We start from the raw sequence: 6,841 nt of genomic DNA on the forward strand, positions 1-6,841 counted from the left end.
GCCTAACAGTGCAAAAGCAATGTATTTCTCCCTGTAAATAGGCATGTTTTATAGTCCCTATTACAGATACTTGTTTTTTCTAGATAATGAGGATTAGTTGAAGACTTGTCCCACAAGGAGAAGTACATCTTTTCCAATATTTTTTATTGATTTCTGTATAGAAGAATACAGAGTTCAAGAGAATACATATTATAAAACAAAAGAAAATATAATAATACCAGATACAGTATATTGAATCACATTAATGAACTCCTTACTCTATATTCATATGGATTAGATTAATTTGTATATTAGAATATAAACAATTTTATTAAAAAAAATCTACACCCACTACCAAAGTTGAATCTGAGGGGAGAAAAGGGGGAAAACATAAAAAATATATACTATCAACCAACTTCTGTACTTTAAGAAGTCAAAGATTATGAAAATAATTAAAAACAGCCCCCACACATTTTGAAAATCTTGGTTAGATTCAGAAATTGAACAATGAATCTTTTCTAAATTTAGGCATGCCGTAACATCCCGTAACCACTGAACATGATTAGGCGGAACAGCATCCTTCTATTTAAACAAAAGTGTCCTTCTAGCCAAAAGAAAGATAAAAGCCAGAATGTGCAGATCAGATGTCTTCAAAATGATATCTTTCCTTCCAACAATACCAAATAGGGCAGTCAAAGGATTAGGCTTAAAATTTAAAAATTTAAGAGTACAGAAAAAGTTTGGAATACTTCCAATATTTTCCAAGAATTGGGCACATCCAAAACATATGAATAAGTGAAGCTTCTCCATTGTTACACCTATCACAGTAGGGAGATATATCCCTATAAAAATGAGATAACTTCTCCTTGGTTCATATAAGCCCTATGAACCACTTTAAATTGTTGAAGGGAATGACGAGCATTCCAAGTTTCTTTAGAATTGAGGTCTGTAAATCTTGTTCCCAAAGATTTTTAATTTTGTCTAAAGAATCATTTCTCATTCCCAACAACATCATAAATATTGGATATTGAACCATTATAGAATGATTTCATATTAAGAATTTTATCTAATACGTTCTTATCAGGACTATTAGGAAATGTATATAATTGAGATCATAGAAAATCGAATTTGTTGATACTGAAAAAAATGGGTTTTTGGTAAACTACATTTAGTTGACAATTGTTCAAACGAAGAAAGACCTCCTCCCACAAACAGATGCCAGAAGCATGTAATGCTCAATCTTTCCCATTGTTTAAAAACTACATCAGTCATAGAAGGCTTAAAAACTCTTTTTTAAATGGGAGAAGTACATAACCAGCTTTCCTTTTAATTTTACCATTATGACTCATATGGGCCAAAACCCATCCATTGCATTGTAGATTTTCTTCTTCATAATAATGCCAACGCCATTGGCATGGCTCTCTCCTCCAGAGTATATCATCACAAAATCATTCTTGTCAACTGTTCCAGCCTCTGCCTAACGGACTTTGCTTACTCCCATAATATCCAGCTTCATTCGAGATATCTCAAGAATTGCATTGTCAAGCTTCCCTGCTTGATACATTGTTCGAACATTTTATGTCCCTATCTGTAAGATACTTGCCCTAGTTTTCAGTCTATCATTAGCCAGTGCCAAACGTCCTTTCGGATTTGGTGTGCCGCCTTCATTCCCAACAGGCCTACAATTCCCAAGGTCGTTATCTTCTTCCTTGTGGCTATGTACAGCAGAACTGCTCGCAAGGGGCCCAGGTTCGTCTGCACAACGCATGTCTCCTCTAACTAAGTGCTTAGCATACAATTCCTAAGAGGGAGATGCGTGGTGAGGCTTTAATCTCTTGCACGGAAGATGGCCGTTGGCTCACAAGGAGCTCATCCACCCTTTGTTAGGTCTTGGCTTTTAGTCCTGCTGGGTGTCCTCACACCCTCCTCACCAAACTGAGTCCGGTGGGGGAGCCGGTTTAGTCGCCGACCACTCGACCATGAACAAGTTGTACTGGATTACATGGTTACCAGTAGCAGGGATGTGATGGCTGTTCGCCCGCTGGGCTCTGATGGCGTCGGTGTTTTCGGTCGTGCGCCAGGTGCTCGCCTCCCGCTGAAGCTCTCCGGTCCGCTGCTGCCCAGTGCTCCAGGTGAGCGCCGCCTGGGTCCACTCTCGGCGCGCTCGCACCAGCCGGTGGTGGGAATTCACCGAAAGCTGAAATCCAAAAAGGGGTTCACCAGGGCTGCATTATCTCCCCTTTATTATTTAATATTTACTCAGAGGTAATCTTCGGGGTGTTGAACGATGAAGCTGGTGTCCAAATTGGTGGAGTGACGGTGAACAACTTGAGGTATGCAGATGATTTAGTGTTAGCCGAGACTGAGGACGAGTTACTCAGAATAGTAGATAAGATAAATGCTGAAGGAGAATGATTCAGAATGAAAATAAATGCTGCAAAGACGAAGATGATGATCGTATCACGGAAGAAAGAAGTCCCCAAAATCAGTATCAAAATTAACAGCGTAGGCATAGAGAAAGTGAAGAAGTTTGTGTACTTGGGACAGATGGTCACAGGATGGGAAATATGATACAGGAATTAGGCGAAGAATTGAGATTGCAAGATCAACGTTTTGGAGCCTGAGTGACGTGCTGTGTGGCAAGAGGTTGGACTTCGGGCTGTGTTGTAGAATTTGGAAATGCTACGTTTGGAGCAATCTGTTGTACGGAGTCGAATCATGGACCTTATGCAAGGAAGCACAACGACAACTGGAGGCATTTGAAATGTGGTCTTTAAGGAGAATGCAGAAAATTAGATGGGCGAGGAAGGTCAGTAATATGGAAGTGTTGAAGAGAGCGAGGAGAGAAAAGGAGTTGCTGAAGAATGTGCAGAAAAGGAAGCTGGAATATGCCGGGCACTTGTTAAGAGGTGGTGGACTGCAGAAATTGTCTCTTCCTTCAGTTAGTCCTGACGAAGGGTCTCGGCCTGAAACGTCGACTGCGCCTCTTCCTATAGATGCTGCCTGGCCTGCTGCGTTCACCAGCAACTTTGATGTGTGTTGCTTGAATTTCCAGCATCTGCAGAATTCCTGTTGTTTGCAGAAATTGTTATTGGAAGGGATGATAGAAGGAAAGAGGAAGGAAGCGAACCACTTGGTACGATAATGTGAGGCAATGAACTGGGGTGAGTTATGCTGAGGCCAGAAAAAGAGCTCAAGATCGAAGAAGATGGAGGTGCATAGCCGCCAACCCTGGATTCGGGACGGCACCCACTGACTGACATAACCAGCAGGTCTGGCTGGGCTTAAGTTGTAACCTGCTTCCAGATGTGTGGTGCCACTACAGGTTCCCTTCACTGTAATGATATTGAAACTGGGTTGTAGTTGTATTGTTTATATTCTTTGCATCATAGTTTAACATTGTATGTGCAGTAATTACATGCTTTTGGTTTGCACTTGTGTATGTCTGCAGGTGATGTACACCGTACAAAAATGACATCTACATAGACTCTACCTTTTCCATCCAAGCTACTTAATTGCTTCAGTCCTCTGTGATTCTGAATTTGACTTTAATAATATTAATGTTAAGATGGACAATCCCATGGGAAGATCGCTTGGAAGAGGCCTTTGAAAGGAAACTCTCCAAGTACACAGGGCTGGTCAGCAGCTGTCAGCAGGCTGGATGGAGAGCAAGGTGTCTCCCAGTGGAGGCTGGTTGTAGGGGATTTGCAGCCCGTTCTTCAGCCAGAGCCTTCAGCAATTTGGGCATCGAGGGAGAGAGGAAGAGGAGAGCCATCCGCAGTACCACCGATGCGGCAGAAAGGGCCTCAAGATGGCTGTGGCTCAAAAGAGGGGAGCCATGGAGTCATAAGTAGCTAGCCATCTGGAAACAAGCTGGGGTCTGATCCAAAAAATAATGGAACCTAATATTGATGTGCTACCTCAGCTTAATTGCTTGCTTTCTACTGTGGTTTAAAGAAGTAGTTACACTGATCATAGGTGTGCTCTTGTAAAATTTCCAAGATTCTAGAAAGTCCCAGTGACTGAGAAACTGCACGTTGTGTTCAAGAAAGGCAACACAGCATTTTAGAATTTCATTCATGTTTAAACTGATTGTATTGCCTTAAATGATCTTACTGCCTTGTTCAGTAAGTTGTCAAGGAGCTGTCTAGCTTTTTCCATAACACTCTCAACTTGCTAATTATATCAGTTAATTTAGTTCCACTACACTTGGTATCTTCGTTCAAGCCATGACTGTAGTTTGAGAATAGTGAAGCCCATCGTTACCGCCCCCCCCCACATGGCACCCCACTAGTTGCTGATTGGCAATCTTCTGTTCATAACAATTCATTGTCCTACTCCATGCACTCCAGTGCAGTAACCTTTTACGTGAAACTTTATCAAGTGCGTTCTTCTAAATCTGGCTGGCATTTATTCTTCCAGTTTGTTGCATCCTCAGAGGCTCATGACCTGTTATGCCTTTAATAATGGATTTCTTCATTTTTAGTTTTACCTCGATTCTTAAGTGGTAATGTTACATGCGTGGTTTCTCCAATGCTTTTGGAACCTCTTTAGAGTCTAATGAATTTTGGTAGATTGCAACTGAAGAAGCCACTATCCTGGAGCCATTTCCTTTAAAATGCCAGAACAACTGCAAACAGGACAGATAATTCAAAGTAAATTTATTATCAAAGTACATAGATGTCACCCTGAGATTCATTTTCTTGCAGACATTCACAGTAAATAAAAGAAACAATAGAATCAATGAAAGGCCACCTGCAAAACAATGCAAAAGCCAACAAACTGCAAATACAGAAGGAAAAGAAAGTAAATCATTAAACAATAAATATTAAGAACAGGAGATGAAGAGTCCTTAAAAGTGAGCCCAAAGGTTGTAGGAGCAGTCAGTGATGGAGTGAGTGAAGTTATCCCCTTTGGTTCAAGAGCCTGATGGTTGAGGGGAACCAGCTTCCTGAAACTGGTGGTATGGCCCCGAGGCTCCTGCACCACCTTCCTGATGGCAGCAGTGAGAGGAGTGGATGGTGGGGGGACCTTGATGGATACTGTTTTCCTTTGACAGCTCTCCATGCAGATGTGCTCAATGGTGGGGAGGGATTTATGTGTGATGGAGTGGACCATTTTCACAACTTATTGTAGGCACATCTGTTCAAGAACATTGGTATTTCCATACCAGGCCATGATGAAACCAAACAAAGTACTTTCCAGCACACAACTATAGAAGTTAGACAAAATTTTAAATGACATGCTCAAGCTTGCAAACTTGTAAGAAAGTAGAAGTGCAGCCATGCTTTCTTTGTAATGGCACTTATGTGGTGGATCCAGGGCAGATCCTCTGAAATGATGGTTGGCATCTGTCTGTCTTGAAGGACAATGGGTGATGATCATCATCACAAACCTGGGCGGGAGGTATGGAGATCCTGAGATACTCAGTCGTCAAGACACCCCTCTTGGCCTCACCAATGTAGTCCAAAGGAAAGCTTATGAAGCAATGCATTTGGCTGCAGGAGCTGCCGGAAGGATGTTCAATGATGTGCAGCTGCTGTTTGGGTTTACTTCCGTAGCCTTCATCTACCCATAGCTGGGGATATGGTTCACGAGCACTAAGACGTGTCCACACACTTCTGGGCCTGTGTGCTATGAATGTGGCAGCCAGACCTTCTCCCTGTACTCTGTAGTTTGGCCTGAGTCCGAAATGGGTTCAGTTTCCACGTGACATCAGTGGGGAGGCACTACATGAGGCTTGCTGTTGGAGAGGCTATGTACTGGCAGAGAGAGACTTGCACATTCAGCTCTCCTTTTCGTAAGACTACTAGCCAGAGGTGGAAGCTGAAAGTGAGAGCGACAAGCACAACCCACTACACTACCACACTAGGTGCATCACAACAGCCATTTTGACACCTCTGAAATGGTAATACTGAAAAATTTAAGGTTGCTAATCCTCTCCTCCTCTGATACTGATGAGACTAGCTGATGGACCTCCAGTTTCCTCCTCCTGAGGACAATAATCAACTCCTTGGTCTTGTTGACATTGAGTGAGAAGCTGTGGCACTTCTCAGCCAGATTTTCAATTTCTTCCCCCACCCCCCCACCCCATATGCTGATTTATTGCTACCTTTGATTCAGCCAACAACAACAACAGTGTCATCAGCAAACTTAAATATGGCATTGGAGCTGTGCTTAGCCTCTCAGAAGTATAAAGAGTACAGTAGGGGGCGAAGCACACAGCCTTGCAGTGCACAATGTGGCAAAAATGGTTCTTTGTATTATGTCAAAATTAACTTATTAAATAACCACAAGCTAAGCAGTGGCTAATCCAGACTTTGGAAGTTTGGAAAGGAGGGGACTTCAATCAGACCCACTGCCCAAAGATAAAAGGCAGCGGGAGGTTGCAGCAGCATACTAGAGTTTTGACCAGTGACCAATCGGTGTCTGTGATTGATTAGTAAGAGCAAGTAAAAGGAAGTTGGGGGCAAGCACAATGACCATCGCCTGATTGGACAGAGAGCCAGAGTGGCTTCAGCAAAGACAGGTTTTAGTCAGAGAAAGCAAAGGAAAGAAAAATTATTTTTTTCCTCCTTGTCTCTGCTCAGATAAGACAGAGATGACAGGCAGGATAGTGACATGTTCCTTTTGTGGGATGTGGGAATGCAGGGAGACCTCCAGTGTCTGATGGCTACAAGCTGCAGCTTCTAATAAACCACATTCAGGAGTTGGAGCTGGATCTGGATGAACTCTGAATCATTCGGGAGGCTGAAGCGGTGATAAGTAGGACATAGAGAGAGGTAGTTACACCCAAGGTGTAGGACACAGAAACTGGGTGACAGTCAGGAAGAGGAAAGGGGTTAAGGAGCCAGTGCAGAGC

Source organism: Mobula hypostoma, chromosome 4 (genome assembly GCF_963921235.1).
Source record: "Mobula hypostoma chromosome 4, sMobHyp1.1, whole genome shotgun sequence".
NCBI classification, from domain to species: domain Eukaryota; kingdom Metazoa; phylum Chordata; class Chondrichthyes; order Myliobatiformes; family Myliobatidae; genus Mobula; species Mobula hypostoma.